At 42.7% G+C, this 17,016-nt stretch overlaps 1 long non-coding RNA gene across 1 annotated transcript; it reads left to right on the top strand.

Moving 5' to 3' along the window:
- Window positions 1-781: 781 nt before the first annotated feature.
- On the top strand, window positions 782-13,345 carry LOC147112315 (uncharacterized). The gene is made up of 4 exons (XR_015079651.1): window positions 782-960; window positions 1,201-1,360; window positions 11,880-12,016; window positions 13,040-13,345. It is a non-coding gene; the product is annotated as an uncharacterized LOC147112315 (long non-coding RNA).
- Window positions 13,346-17,016: the final 3,671 nt, after the last annotated feature.

Genomic DNA, 17,016 nt, shown 5'->3' with positions numbered 1-17,016 from the left:
CACGTGAGCTTTTCTGTCTGTATCAATGGGGGTATTTTTAAGCCCCAAAAACAGGTTGGTTGGGGTTGGGTGAGATGCAAAAAATTAAAAAAACTCAAACTCGATGCCAACCCGCCTCGAACCCGCCCATTTTAACTGCTTGTGGGCCAGGAGGAGCAGGAGTGCTTCCCCTCCCCCCACACCCCGCCCACCAAGCTTACCTCATTCGCTGCCATCGGAACTCCCCCCACCACGATGCTATTGAAAAATAAATTGGAAGAACTACTTTTGAGACGTAGGTGGTGATCTATTTGAACATTTAGCTGATATTTTTACACGTTAAAATTGAACTCAATTTATCTGGTCTACAAAAAAGACACATGTGACAATGGAATTGCTGCAACAGCTGGCAATCTGACAGAATGCGTTTCACACATTGCTAATATAGTCTGATATTCTGTCTTTGCAACAAAAAAAATCCAAAGATGTTTTGTTTTCTTTAAAGGTCTGACTTTGATGTTTAATGCAGCCTTTAGCTCTTTGTTTTGTGCACTAGACTGAACAGCAAACAACATGCCTTTGGAGCATCGTGCAGCAGACATTGTGTAATTTTTGCCACACCACCTGCTAATAAGTAGAACACTCTATTCAGCTAGAATGTACAGCTAGCCTCTGCATCTCTTTGTGAAATTGATGGATGGGGGAAACATATGGCCAGAAATTCGGGTCCCCACGGGTGAGTACGCGCTGTGTACTCACGTGTAGGGTCAACAAAAGTGCCGGTTTCGTGCATGCACTGCGCATGCGCTGGAAACCGGAACTTCCGTTCCCTTGAAGGAAGGGATTCACAGGTCAAACGCGTGCACCGGAGAGGCAGCACGTACGCCTGGAACCTCCGATTTCTTTACAGGTTTCTCCGTGCGGGTAAGTCCCTAGCAGCCGCGCATGAAAAAAGCAATCGCAAGGCCTGCTTTTAACAAGGTAAGAGGTTAATTAAGTAAAATTAAAACATTTTTTCCACAGGTTTATCATTTTAAAATACTTTAAAGAAACGTAAGTTTATTTTTAGCCCTGTTAAAAACTTTAAATAATTTTTTCAAAAATTTAAATTTTTGTTTAAAATAGTTAATTTATGTAATTTATAGTTATTTTAAAAATGTGATTTAAAAAAAAATTTATTTGAAGTTTTACTTAGGTTTTGGGGCCGATCTCTATTCATAGATTTGACAGGTCTTCCTGGCTCCCCATGGCCCACATGATCCCAGGAGACACTGCAAACTAACTTCGCCCCTGGGATACGCAAGCACTGCACAGTGGCAGCTGGAGGAGGCCCAGGATTGGAATCCCATGCGGCCCCACAGCACAATGGCAGGCGCGCTATGTAAGTGCAGGTCGGAGGCTTGCGCCCGCGGGAAGCCTCCAACCCGGATTTCTGGCCCAATGTCGATAGGCGCTTAGAAAAAAGATGTTTTTTCTCAGAGTCAGGGAGAGAAACTAATTTGAAAACCTTTTGTTCTTCTCATTGACTTATTTATACACAACTGTGTAATTACGGTACCAATGTTACAGCGTGATGATTTGAAATGTCTTATTTCTGAAGTGAAAGAGACAAAAGCATAAAAATATGCTGAGAATCATAATTAAAATCTGTTAGACTTAGTCCAAAGCACTTTATAATATTCAAAAGTCAAGTGATAAAGCTTTCCATTTTGCTCGCATAATTGCTATTTCCCAAACGTATTTCCATACCGCTTTGTCCTTTAGATGCTACACATATTACAAAACAACAAGACGAATTGTCCAGGTGCAGTCCTCACATTGGCACCATTTGGAAATGTCCTAACTTGTGTTTAAGTGGTGCATTTGGGATTTCCCTGTTCCTGCTTTGAACAGTGTACTTAGGATTTCCCTGTTCCTGCTTTGAACAGTGTACTTGGGATTTCCCTGCTCCTGCTTACAGCTGTGTTTCTGGGAATGCCCTGTTTCTACTTTCAGCCCTCAAATGTTTTGAGCAGTGCACCTGATTAATGACAAGGACCAGAGATGCAATGTCTTAATCTATGGAAGTTTGTGTAACTTCACTGTTACTATAATGCAGCTATCAGTTTGCGAGACATACTGGCTTAAAAAGCCCATGAGCTGACGGCACCAAGCTATTCTGTCCCACTGTCAAAATCAGAGAAAGCAGAACTCTGTGCACATTTACTCGCACAGAGCCCTTCTAACCGCTGCAATCTTCTAATGTAAGAGCAGAGCTGGCGGGAAAGTTAATTCTTCTCCAACATTAGAAACTTAAAGGTGGCATGAAATTCAAAAAGTTTTATCAGACTAACAGTGAATTTGACATCGCCTGCAGTTATACAATAGATTCTGTGCCAGTGTGAATGAAAACCCAGCCAAATCAGCCTAAAGTTGCACTATAGATCCTAAATTCGTCACTCACTTAAGCTTCGAGGTTTTAAGCAACAATCAATTCAAATGTCATGTTCAATTAAATTTTTCTGATTGAACCGCAATAGGACTTTGAGCAACAGGATTTTGTCTAAAAGCCTGTCACAACTGCCGAACTTTCAGGAACCACATTTTGAAGTGAATTATCAGATCTGAGTGACAACAATATTTCATTGTTTGCTCAACCTGTCGGCTTGTGTGGGGAGAGCACGGCTCACACTTTTGGCAACTCCTTCACCAATACCTTTGGTGAAATTGGCAATCTATTCAATAAATGTACTTTACCTGTCAAGGAATGTGCTTGTACTGCTTTCAAGTACAGCCACAAATAGAGGACACAAGACTATAGTCACACCCAAATGATAAATCGGACCAATTGCAGTACAGGTAGACTATCATTTATCCGAAAACCTCGGGACGAGCCGTGTTTCGGTTTTCGGAAAATTTCGGATTTCAGAAGGTATTTTATAAGACTGGGAAATTTGTCGGGGGTGGGGGTCGGCGGGGGGTCGGGGGCAGGGGTCGGCGGGGGGTCAGGGGCGGGGGTCGGCGGGGGTCGGCGGGGGGTCGGGGTGGGGGTCGGCAGGGGGTCGGCGTGGGGGTCGGCGGGGGTCGGGGTCGGCGGGGGGGTCGGCGGGGGGAGCGTAAGTCGTGCGCCACTCTGGTCATGTCGTGCGCACGACTTATGCTGAACGAAAAAACTTTCGGTTTTTAGAGGTTTTCGGTTTTCGGAAGTTCGGATAAAGGATAGTCTACCTGTAGTATAATCACCACTGGCTGAATCGTTTTTGTGCGTATGTAATAATCACAGACTTTGATCTTCCACCATCTAAAAAGTTGTCAATTGTTTTTTTCCGATACAGGACTCTTCACCCTGTTGAACAAACTGATACCTGATTAACACAAACATTGTGATGAGTGCTTAGGGAGTTTTGATTTTAACCTGAAACTACACAGAATGTAGAAAACTAGAGGAACAAAACTTTGCACTAAAATAAAAATAAAATACGCAGAATTAGACATTTTATTCACAATTATCTAACTCAGTTTCCTTATCTTAGAGCTGGAAGCCTTTCCATCCAGTGAAGCTGTCACTGATTTTGAGAAGGTTCCATCCCAACGATTATCCTGTTTCATTTTCAGTCGATGCTTTGTGGAGGTGTTAATGGGAATCTTATACAGCAAAGCAGATTGAGATGGCCTTCTAGTCGCAATAGAACAATAGGACTTATCATCCCGCCCCAAACACCAACTTGGCTACAAGTTTTTAGGTTGACATTAGCAACAAGAGCATATTTTGAATATTTTACATAATGTTTTGATATATAAAATTCCCTCCCTATCTCGGTAACCTCCTCCAGCCCTACAACTGTCGGAGATTTCTGTGCTCCTCCAATTCTGCCCACTTGAGCATCCCTGATTTTCATCGCTCCATCATTGGTGTCTTCAGCCGTCTAGTCCTAAGCTCTGGAATTCCCTCCGTGTTACACGATTTAAGCATACCTCTAAAACATTAGCTAATTAAACAATTGAGGCAGCAAAGCTTTATTAATGCATTCATTGCTCTTATAATTACAACTACACATCCCCAAGAATTCTTTAGCATTAGGTAAATTAAAAAACAGGACCTCAAAGGTAGTAATCTCAGGATTGCTACCAGTGCCACGTGCTAGTCAGAGTAGAAATAGAAGGATACTTCAAATGAATACATGGCTAGAGGAATGGTGCAAGGGGGAGGGATTCAAATTCCTGGGACATTGGAACCGGTTCTGGGGGAGGTGGGACCAGTACAAACCGGATGGTCTGCAACTGGGCAGGACCGGGACCGATGTCCTTGGGGGAGTGTTTGCTAGTGCTGTGGGGGAGGGTTTAAACTAAAATGGCAGGGGGTTGGGAACCTGAGCAGGGAGACAAAGGAAAGGGAAACAAGGATAGAAGCAAAAGACAGGAAGGAGAATAACAAAGGTGGCAATCGGAGAAATCAAGGGTTTAAAACAAACATGGCCGCAGTAAAAAATAATTCTAAAAGGTCTAAGAGCGTTAAAAAAACAAGCCTGAAGGCTTTGTGTCTTAATGCAAGGAGCATTCATAATAAGGTGGATGAATTAGCTGCGCAAATAGAGGTAAATGAATATGATATGATTGGAATTACGGAAACATGGCTCGAGCGGGACCAAGGCTGGGAACTCAACATCCAGAGGTATTCAATATTCAGGAAAGATAGGCAAAAAGGAAAAGGAGGTGGGGTAGCATTGCTGGTTAAAGAGGGGATTAACACAATTGTAAGGAAAGATATTAGCTCTGATGATGTGGAATCTGTATGGGTAGAACTGAGAAATACCAAAGGGCAGAAAACATTAGTGGGAGTGGTGTATAGACCCCCAAACAGTAATGCAGAGGTTGGGGATGGCATTAAAAGGGAAATTAGAGAAGTGTGCAATAAGGGCACAGCAGTCATCATGGGTGACTTTAATCTACATATAGATTGGGCCAACCAAATTAGTAACAATGCTGTGGGGGAGGAATTCCTGGAGTGGATACGGGATGGTTTCCTAGACCAATATGTCGAGGAACCAACTAGGGATCAGGCCATCTTAGACTGGGTATTATGCAATGAGAAAGGATTAATTAGCACTCTTGTTGTGCGAGGCCCCTTGGGTCAGAGCGATCATAATATGATCGAATTCTTCATTAAGATGGAGAGGGAAGTAGTGGACTCAGAGACTAAGGTCCTGAACATAAATAAAGGGAACTATGATGGTATGAGACGCGAGTTGGGTAGGATTGATTGGGTAATGTCACTCAAAGGGTTGACGGTGGATAGGCAATGGCAAACATTCAAAGATCACATGGATGAACTACAGAATTTGTTTATCCCAGTTTGGCATAAAAATAAATCAAAAAAGTGACTCAACCGTGGCTAACGAGGGAAATTAGGGATAACATAAGATCCAAAGAGAGGGCATATAAATTGGCCAAAAAAAGCAGCAAACCTGAAGATTCGGGAGCAGTTTAGGATTCGGCAAAGGAGGACAAAGGGATTAATTAAGAGGGGGGAAATAGATTATGAAAGTAAGCTTGCAGGGAACATAAAAACTGACTGTAAAAGCTTTTATAGATATGTGAAGAGAAAAAGATTGGTGAAGTCAAGCGTAGGTCCCTTGCAGTCAGAATCAGGGGAATTTATAATGGGGAACAAAGAAATGGCTGACCAACTAAATACATATTTTGGTTCTGTCTTCACAAAGGAGGACACAAATAACCTCCCAGAGATGTCGGGGAACATAGGGACTAATGAGGGGGAGGAACTGAAAGAAATCAGTATTTGTAGGGAAATGGTGTTGGGGAAGTTGACGGGATTGAAGGCCGATAAATCCCCAGGGCCTGATAATCTACATCCTAGGATATTAAGGAAGTGGCCCTGGAGATAGTAGATGCATTGCTGGTCATCTTCCAGAACTTGATAGACTCTGGAACAGTACCCATGGATTGGAGGGTAGCTAATGTTACCCCACTATTCAAAAAAGGTGGTAGAGAAAAAGCGGGGAATTATAGACCGGTAAGCCTGACATCGGTAGTGGGGAAAATGCTAGAGTCCATTATAAAAGATGTAATAGCAGAGCATTTGGAAAGCAGTGACAGGATCGGACAAAGTCAACATGGATTTACAAAAGGTAAATCATGCTTGACTAATCTACTGGAATTTTTTGAGGATGTAACTGGTAAAATAGATAAGGGAGAACCAGTGGATGTGGTGTATTTGGACTTTCAAAAGGCTTTCGATAAGATCCCGCATAAGAGATTAGCTTGTAAAATTAAGGCACATGGGATTGGGGGCAAGGTATTGACTTGGATAGAGAACTGGTTGGCAGATAGAAAGCAAAGAGTTGGAATAAATGGGTCGTTTTCCGAGTGGCAGGCAGTGACTAGTGGGGTACCGCAAGGATCAGTCCTAGGACCCCAGCTGTTCACAATATATATTAATGATCTGGACGAGGGAATTGGATGTGGTATCTCCAAATTTGCAGACGACACAAAGCTGGGTGGGAGGGTATGCTGTGAGGAGGATGTTGTGAAACTCCAGTACGATTTGGACAGGTTGGGTGATTGGGCAGAAACATGGCAAATGCACTATAATGTGGATAAATGTGAGGTTATCCACTTTGGTGGCAAAAACAGGAAGGCAGATTATTATTTGAATGGCAATAGATTGGGAGAAGGGGAAGTGCAAAGAGACCTGGGTGTTCTTGTGCACCAGTCGCTGAAGGTAAGCATGCAGGTGCAGCAGCCGGTTAAGAAGGCAAATGGTATGTTGGCCTTCGTAGCAAGAGGGTTCGAGTACAGGAACAAGGATGTCTTGCTGCAGTTGTACAGGGCCTTGCTGAGACCACATCTTGAGTATTGTGTGCAGTTTTGGTCGCCTTATCTGAGGAAGGACGTTCTTGCCATGGAAGGAGTGCAGCGAAGATTCACCAGGCTAATACCTGGGATGGCAGGAATGACGTACGAGGAGAGATTGGGTCGATTGGGCTTGTACTCACTGGAGTTTAGAAGATTGAGAGGGGATCTCATCGGAACCTATAAAATTCTGTCAGGCCTGGACAGACTAGATGCAGGCAGGATGTTCCCGATGGCTGGGGAGTCCAGAACTAGGGGTCATAGTCTAAGGATAAGGGGTAAGCCATTTAGGACTGAGATGAGGAGGAATTTATTCACCCAGAAAGTGGTGAACCTGTGGAATTCTCTACCACAGAAGGCAGTGGAGGCCAATTCATTAAATATATTCAAGAAGGAGTTGGATATTGTGGTGTATGTGCCTTTACGAGCAATTATGGTGTATGTGCCTTTAAGAGCCCCAGGTGTGCGTAATGCCGGTAATTGCCACTTGGGCTATATAAGCCTGTGTATTTTGTATATCCTTTAGAAACCCCCCCCAGACTTGCTTAGTAAATACCTATGAACCAACTCCTGTCTTCAGTGTCTTTATCTACACACGGACACTACAGATATATTTCTTAAGGCTAAAGGGATCAAGGGATTTGGGGAGAAGGCAGGCACGGGGTACTGAATTTGGATGATCAGCCATGATCTCATTGAATGGCGGAGCAAGCTCAAGGGGCCGAATGGCCTACTCCTGCTCCTATCTTCAATGTTTCTATGTTTCTACTTCTCTCTCCTCCTTTAAGATGCTCCTTAAAACCTACCTCTTTGACCAAGCTTTTGGTCACCTGTCCTAATAGCTCTTTATGTGGCTCGGTGTTAAATTTTGGGGCGATTGACTATGTTAAAGGCGCTATATAAATGTAGGTTGTTGTTGCAGAAGATAGAAAATTAAAAATGCAGCATTTATGTTGTATCACTTTCTCCCCACCTAACAGTAGCACCTAACAAAAGCTTGCTTGCATCAAAGAACCATTTAAACCCTGTGTGCAGTATAATTTCTGCAACGTGTTCATTGATGAACATAGTACTTCAGAGTTCATGAGTGTCTGCACATTGATCAGACACTGGGCGTACCAGAAAACCATCACAAAGCCTCAGTCACTGAACACATGAACGGCCTCTAAGACAGAAGTAAGGGACTGACAACAGAATCTCATTGTCCACAAATATATCAATACCAGTCAGCACAGCTTCAAACAAACTATGTGAGTGGATTTTATGCTGCATTTATTTTTCTCTAATTTTCACCCTTTTTTTTGCTGAAGGTGCTGATTCCTGGCTGGGGTACAGTTTCATGGGCGCGATCAACTCTCTGGCACCTCACCCAAACAGCCCTTCCAGTAGGGTCACTGGATAGCAATCGGAGTAGGAACTTTAGCTGATTTCCAACTGCTGCCCCACCGCCCCCGCCCCCTTGTCCTCTTTAGCTCAAGTGTATCTAGGACAATTGCTGCCATGGCTACTATCAGTTACCTTAGCACAAACTGGGGATTGGGTCTGGAAACTTCCTAGGCCTAAAAATTCAGTTGCTTTGCGCCTCCCGTTAACGCCCTAAGAAGGCGCTAACGGGGCGCAAAGCAACTTACGCCTGGGCGCGGCACCGCCAATGCCTCCTGCGAAATTCAGCAAGAGGTTAGCGGCGGCGGTAACCATTAGCACCCCACGTCGCGGCACTGTCACCGTGCGCAGTGCCCCGCTCGCACCCCGGCCGCGATCTTCAGTAGCGCCCCTGACTTATCGCCGGATGCTATGTCCAACAGGGTCAGGGGAGCTTACCTGCCGACAGGGTGGCGCAAATTAAAGGGGAGGTGCCAGGCGGCCATTTTTGTTGCTGGCTGCCTGCCAGCTCCTGCCCCCGTTGCCGACCCCGGCCTCTTCTGCAGCCCCCCCCCCCCGCGGAGTGCTGGCTGCGCTCCGTGAGCCCGGCACTTCTCTTGAGTGCCGGGCTCTTTTGTCGGCACTCCAATCCCTGGTGGCCCAGCTGGGCCCCGGGTCGCGCTGCGCAAAGCCCCTCCCCTTTAAGAAAGGGAGGAAGGCCTGCAGTACTGCGGCGCAACGTGCTGTAGTGCCACGTAGCACCGTGATATTCACTCGCAGTGCCCCAAGAGGGAGGCAGGGCGCTTCCAGTAGCATCCTGCTTCCCTCTTGGGGTGCTACCGGTGAATTTTGGCTGCGGGTGCGCTAATTTTTTCGGGGCGCTAAAAGTAGCGAAGTTGGTGCCCCAAAGGGGATGCAACTCAATTTTTCCCCCCTAGTCTTTGTAGCTTAGTACTTTGCCAGGTGTTGCATTTACTCACCAGACTATTGGAAGAACTCTGATGTATTTATACTCAGCAACTGATTTCTTTTGCTGTAGAAACAAATTTAAATTATAGGACAATGAATACACATGCACATATGTAAACATTGGCTTTTTATTGGCATCAGAACTTTCCCCAAAGACAAGAGAAGGTTCGTATAAGCCAATACGGGAGCGGTAGCATAGTGGTAATGTCACTGGGCTAGTAATCCTAGAGGTCTGGACTAATGATCCAGAGACGTGAGTTCAAATCCCACCATGGCAGCTGGGGAATTTAAATTCAGTTAATTAAATAAATCTGGAATAAAAAGCTAGTATCAGTAATGGTAACCATGAAACTATCAGATTGTCGTAAAAACCCATCTGGTTCATTAATCTCATTTAGGCTGGTCTGGCCTATATGTGACTTCAGACCTGCAGCAATGTGGTTGACTCTTAACTGCCCTCTGAAATGGCCGAGCAAGCCACTCAGTTATAACTAACCGCTACAAAACATAATAAGAATGAAACCGGACAGACCACCCGGCATCGACTATGGACACGGCAATGGCACACCCAGCCCAGTCGACCCTGCAAAGTCCTTCTTACCAACATCTGGGGACTTGTGCCAAAATTGGGAGAGCTGTCCCACAGACTACATGGGCACACCAATGTGGTTGACTCTTAACTGCTCTCTGAAATGGCCTACCAAGTCACTCAGTTGTACAACCTTCACCACACGGACTGCAGTGGCTCACCACCACCTTCTCAAGTGCAATTAGGGATGGGCAATAAATGCTGGCCTTACCAGTGACGCCCTCATACAAATTAAAAAATATATATATAATTTGCTGGCCTGTAATAATTGGATGCGAATGCTTCATCTTCTCTCAGGATTACTGCTGGCTTCTGTTGTGCTCAATCGTACCTCGACAGGCAACTTATGGCAAGGGACACTTGAACCCAGTATGCATCACACTGATAACTGACAAGCACTTAGAACAGAATCCAATGTCCTTCCTTAGAGGACATTAATGAACCAGATGGGTTTTTACGACAATCTGATAGTTTCATGGTTACCATTACTGATACAATTAAAACTGAAGATTCCCAGTAAGGTTAGTTGATCAGGAAAGCAATTATTCCCATTGCTCATTGGACTGGTCTGTAGCTGGGTATGTGCCTGGGCTACGCTGGCATGTTGGGGACTGAGTAAATCCTAATCACTTAAGCACTCATTCCAGTTGGTACAGAAGAACTAATCCTTTATTCTGTCAGTCAACAGTGTATGTGGCACAAAGTTTTGCAAAGGCATTAGATTTGTCAAATCTCAACTGTGAAACCCAGGAAACTTGGTTGTCAAAGACACTTTGTAGCAATGCCCTGACCATTTTTCTATGACACAGCTTTATTCTTCATAGCTGCCGTATCCAAAGTAACTGGAAAAGACTCAAATCCTACAGAGAAAACTAGTCCCAATACAAAGCTGCATGACACCACGATCCACACCAGAATCTGTAAGAACAGTGAAAACTAGCAGATAGAACATACACAGATGTCAACCTGCAATAGAAGAACTAAAAACACGAATTCAACAGTCATAAAAAACCTTCACCACCAAGTTCAGTTCTGCAGGAGGGATTCCTTCCACATATTTCTTTATTAGTTTCCTCTTTATTCACTCCCACTCTGCTGTTTTATGACAGAAAGGCATACAACCTTCCAGGCCTCCACCAGTTCCTCTGTGCAACAGTCCACTCGGCCTAGATGCAGGTTGATCAGCCTTAGTCATCTCATGGATTATCCTTCTATCCCTGTGAGAAGGGCCAGGCCTGTGCGTGGTGCCTACTTCTTACTGAAGTAACAAAGTGTTAAAATTAAACCAACTACTCTAAGATAACAGGATTCTGGCTTGAAGGGAAAGATATTTTTCTTAAATTAGCTTTAGAAAATTACATGCTGTCTGACATGGATGAGTAGGATTTTATCAGCAACGTTGTTATACAATTTAAATATTACCTCTAAAACATTAGCTAATTAAACAATTGAGGCAGCAAAGCTTTATTAATGCATTAATTACTCTTATAATTACAACTACACATCCCCAAGAATTCTTTGCCACCTACAATTTGTTTTGTTGACATCACATGGCTTCAAGTCATTCTGGGTCATGAATGCGACAGCGATAATAGTTTTTTAAAATCTGAGTATTGCACAAAGCATAACCAACTTTGAAGGAAGGTACAATAGCAAAATACTCCGGATGCTGGAAATCTGAAATAACAACAGAAAATGCTGGAAACACTCAGCAGGCCAGGCAACATCCGTGGAGAGAGAAACAGAGTTTGTTCTGAAGAAGGTTCTCGACCTGAAACATTAACTCTGTTTCTCTCTCCACAGATGCTGCCTGACCTGCTGAGTGTTTCCAGCATTTTCTGTTGTTATTTGAAGGAAGGTAGTTCACCACAAGATGAAAACCACTAAAGACCCTTCAAGCCCAGAAGGATATGTGGTCACAGCATTTCCGTGGGGAGGGGATTTACATTCTGTTAAATCCCTGGTCAACATTCTTAATCTTGTATAACTATAACTCTATCTAGATTACATTCAAGCTGCCAGAATGGCTCTATTACCAGTTTCAGACAGTGAGCTAAACTGGCTTCAAACGGATGAAGAGTTTTTTGTTTATTGGTCACAATGTATAAATGTTATTATCCCACCTCTGCAGTCAACAACATTTTTCTACCTTTGGTTCATGGATTCTGAGCCCGAGAGCTGTCTGATCAGAGAAGGACTTCAAAAATAAAAGCAAATCAACGCTAGAAACCTGAAATAAGAGCAGAAAATGCTGCAAGTGCACAGCAGGTCAGTCAGAATCTGAAGGAGATGGTTTAATATTTTATATATTTAAGTTGTTGTTTTGTGACCTTTCATCGGGAGTCTGCGATCCACCTGAAAAGTGAACCTATCTTTCTCTTTCAGACATGAGCCAACCTGCTGTGCTTTTCCGTCATTTTCTTTTATTACTTCAGAGAATGACTTTGCCTCCTGTGGTCATACTAGAGTCTGCTTAAAATAATTTAAACCTACATCATCAATAGCTCATCCATTTTTAATAAAACAGAATGCAGTCCTGAAGCTTTCGACATGCTCTTGTGTCGCACACTAATGTCATACCATTCTGTTACAGAACGCAGAATATCTGTAGGATACAAATGAAATGACCTGGAGACATGTCATGTTTCATTACGAGATCCAGAGAAAAGAATTCTCAAGCTGACACAAGTAATGGTTTCAAATAAAAATTTCACTGATCCCAGGGATTCAACGGGATTTCTCGTCCAAGAATCAGGAGTCTAGCTTGAAATGAAACACGGCCATAAATCATACTCCATTTAGTCTATTCAATTCTTTTTCCATGATAAGAACTGTACTGAATCAACTGAAGCCTTGTGATGTAAATGATTGTGGTTATAAAGGTAAATTTTACCGCCCATTGGCCAACGTGTGATATACTTCAGTCACAGGATCTGAACTGTTAGAATGAAAAGATCAGGCTGGAGTCTTCATTGTTAACATGGATTAGGGGAAGCATTTCTCCCCACCCTTGCCTAAAAGAGGACGATAATGATAGGCGTAGGAGGTGCCCCCCCACTTGTTCATATAGGCTAGTAAAGGAGCACTGTCACCCCCTTGGAGATCCTGGAACCACTATAAACAACTAGATCAGAAAATTCTGTTATTACTCCATTGTATTGAGTGCTGGGAGTGTTTACACTGCTGCAGTTTGATTACTGGTTGCAACACTGAGAAGCACTGCTAGTTTTTTTTTGCTTTCTTCTTGAATTATCCTTCTAATTTTCTCCTTTTATCTCTCCTCTCCTGAAGGTTGAGACTCAGGCTGAGGTATGGTTTCACAATACTGATGGCCCTCCAATTCCTTCTTGCGTGAGGTGCAAAGTCAGCATATCATCCAAGCCTGTGAGCCATTGCAGCAGAACCTGATCCTGTCCTTAAATGTATGTACACAGCCTTGGCTAACTTTTCCCCTTCAGCACAGTCCAAGGATTAAACTCCGGGGCCTCCCTGGTTTGTATAGCTGAGGGCTACAGCACACAATGCATTTATTGAGCCACCGGAGGGAAACCTCCCCCTATCAGGTTTGCTTTATTTGGGAAAAACATTTTTTTTTTAATATGTTGAAAATGTACATATATTACAAAGATATTTTTACAGCACTCATACATATGCACACAAGTTGACCTCCTGTGGTGTGTCTCGCAATTAATGAGAGGATACACTGTTTAATATCAATAGGAGCATTATTCCACATAATGTGTTGTGTAATAAACTTGACGTCCCGCAGCTTTGCTTGTGGACAAAATTTAAGGATTTAATAGCTAGGGCTGAAGCGCCTTCTCTCATGTATCTTTCATTAAGGCTACCACCTCCCCTTGCCCACCGCCCATGGAGTCACCCAGTACTTAGGCCATGATGCCGAACCTCGTAACTCAATCGTAAGGACTTTCAAATCAGGTAAATCAGGCAATCCCAATCATAAAAGTGCACGGAGATCCATTGCAGTCATTTGAAATCATGTACAATTCTGGAACAGTGCAGAACATCAGCATTAGAAGCTCCCACCTCAAACTATTGTGAACTTCATTTAAATATATATGTTAGTGGGCTGGGATGTCCTTTCATGCCATTTCCCAACATTCTGGTGTGCAGGACATGGTTCCTGAATTAAGTATCCCAATCACAGTACAGTACGTCATACATTCAGTGGCAACGTGTGACACAAGGCATGCCGGGGCAGCACAGTGGCATAGTGGTTAGCACTGTTGCCTCACAGCGCCAGGGACCCGGGTTCAAATCTGGCCTCGGGTGACTGTCTGTGTGGAGTTTGCACATTCTCCCCGTGTTTGCGTGGGTTTTCTCCGGGTGCTCCGGTTTCCTCCCACAGTCCAAAGATGTGCGGGGTAGGTTGATTGGCTATGATAAAAAATTGGCCCTTAGTGTTAGGGGGGATTAAATACGCGGGGATAGGGCTTGGGTGGGATGGCTGTCGGTGTAGGGACCGGGTGCTAGGGTTTGGATGATCAGCCATGATCTCGTTGAATGGCGGAGCAGGCTCGAAGGGCCGAATGGCCTACTCCTATCTTCTATGTTTCTATGATACATTCTTTAACCCCAATCTATATGACTTTTGGTATTGCCAGATTACACAGTCTTGGCCCTAGCTTTCATTCAGTAAAGTTAATCGTGGTGCTATTTTTAAGAATGTTGATTGCTGATTGGAAAAATCAGAAATGCCACTTCCTCTGAATCAAGAGCATAAAATTCACAATAAACAAATTCATCTCTCTAATATGAAAATGCAATTCAATTTTGATCCCTGACAAAAAAAGAAACCGTAACCTGTGCAATGTTGACATAGCATTCCAAATCTTTCAATCAAAATGTATTTGAAACATGTAAAGCTTCAATAATCTGACACTATAATCAATAAGCAAAACCCAGCCTCCATCCCCACCCACCCCCTCCCCCCTCCACCAGCAAGTAAAATGCTCCAAGTTAATTCAGGGACAACTATGTGTCACAAAGATTTCACAATGAACTTCAGAAGTGCTATTATAATGGGCCGTAATTTGCGGCCCCTATGGGGTGTGTATGCGCCCGTAAGGGCCATGCAAGTTCTGGGTTTAGGCAGGTGCTGCGCATGTGTTAAAACCCAGAACTTGTGATCTGTCAAGAATTCTCTTGACAGATCATCCGCATCTCCGGGAGAAGGACCTCTGTGGGCGGAGAGTTGCACTATTTGCCCAACTTCTACCCAGCGAATGCACGTGAAATCCTTGCACCTGGTAAAAGCAGGTGTAAGGTCTGCTTTTACCAGCATAAGAGTTTAAAAAAATAGAAAAATAAAATTTTATCAATAATTTACACATTTAAAAACTCGTTAAATAAGGTAAGTTTATTTCTAGCCTCTTTAAAACATGTACATTTATTTTTCAAAATTTTAATTTTAATTTTAAATATTTAATTAAATGCCATTTTAATTAATTTTAAATATGTGATTTTTTATTTTATTTATTTGATGTCTAGGTGTATTTTGTGGGGTATTCCCGTTCATATTTATGGGGTTTCCGTAGATACTTTGAAAAATATGTTTCATAATAGTTCAAAAGCAAAATACTGTGGATGCTGGAAATCTGAAATAAAAACAGAAAATGCTGGAAATACTCAGCAGGTCAGGCAGCATCTGTAGAGAGAGAAACAGAGTTAACGTTTCAGGTCGATGAGGTTCTGACGAAGGGTCATCGACCAGAAATGTTAACTCGGTTTCTTTCATAATAGTTGTTGATTCCAGATTGGTACATTTTGGATTAAAAAAAAGGTTTGATTGGTTGCTGTTGCATGATTTGCTTGTTCTTGATTGGCAGGGATAGTTTTTTCTTATCAAGCAAATCAGAATAGTTAATTGAACAAATTCTGGTTATTTAAACCAATCATTAGAGTCTAACATGCAGATTTGAAATGCAACATTCACATCTGAAGCGTATCTACGAGCAAGTATTAAAGGTTTAGTCCTTAAAACAGATGGGGATCAAAAATTTAATTTTGTGAGTCTCTAGTTGTTTTACAGTAAAACTCAACAAAGACGGATTCTAAATAAATATATATCTTGGCATGATTTAAATAACAAATGGTGCAAAACTCAGTGTGCTTTTGTTATGTTGCACGGGGGCCTATCACCTCATGTCATTGGAGCCTTCTGCACTGTAACTCCTGGGGTTGCACAGTTATTGGGCTCTTTGGAGCTATTTTTAAATAAGGGACACCTATAAAGGGGTCGCTTTGATCTTGAGGCTTGTAGCTGGGATGTGCACAGTGCAAACAAGTTACATTTCAGTACACTGACATTATCCTTCAGAGAACCATGCAAACTTCTACAAATGTCATTGCTGAAATGATGCCTTACATCCAGCATCACATACTGTGGAAAATTCATGGTTATGTACTGAGGTCTATTCAGGGTCACAGACCATTGTAAATTCAGCATCACATGGCGTAGCCAATCCAACATAGGCAGCTGGAGGCAATTCAACACACGCAGTCTGAAGTCAATTCAACATTACAAGTCAACACATCATTGATACAGGTTAATGTAACATCATGAGTTAATATCAGGGCACTGTCACAAGCTAATGTCAATTCAGTGCCCACACTGAGATCAATTTAGGTGTGCTTTGTTCCTGCTTCATACAAAATATTTATATACCTGTGTACATATATTTTTTGTGTGTATATGATATAAGCACGCTCATACACACACCAACTCTGTTACTAATATGAACTGGTGTTTGTCCACTTATTTCACACTCATTTTATGTGCTGATAAACAAATTACGGACCTTTAGCGGAATATGTTCCACAGTAACATTACCTATTAAAGTATTAATCAACGTATTCATTCAATTAAGGTTTAAAATCCACAAATTTAACAATTTCAATGAATACCTCCAACATCTCAGGAAAACAAGAGAAAAAGAGGCAAAATAACCATCCCATTCCATGTGTTGAGATAAAAACATTACACCTATTGATTCAGCCAGAAGGCATTCACCAACTTTTCATGTTGCAAGTGACAAAAGCCCAGATTTTAAATGCTGAAGACAAAGTTATCATTCACAATTGTATTACCACAATTACACTTCTAATTCCTGGTGCTGTCAAAATGAGAAAGCCCAGAGAAATTGCTGTTGCCAACAATTTGATACTGTTACGGTTGAAGGATTTTTTTTCTCTGCTGTTAACACCAGGAGGTTATTTTGCACTGGGTATTTCTGTAGATGTACCCT

Source organism: Somniosus microcephalus, chromosome 9, assembly GCF_052327205.1.
Source record: "Somniosus microcephalus isolate GS21.2 chromosome 9, FLI_Smic_1.0, whole genome shotgun sequence".
Lineage (NCBI taxonomy): Eukaryota > Metazoa > Chordata > Chondrichthyes > Squaliformes > Somniosidae > Somniosus > Somniosus microcephalus.
The sequence above is the reverse complement of the archived record's forward strand: the minus strand, read 5'-3'. Positions and strand labels throughout refer to the sequence as shown.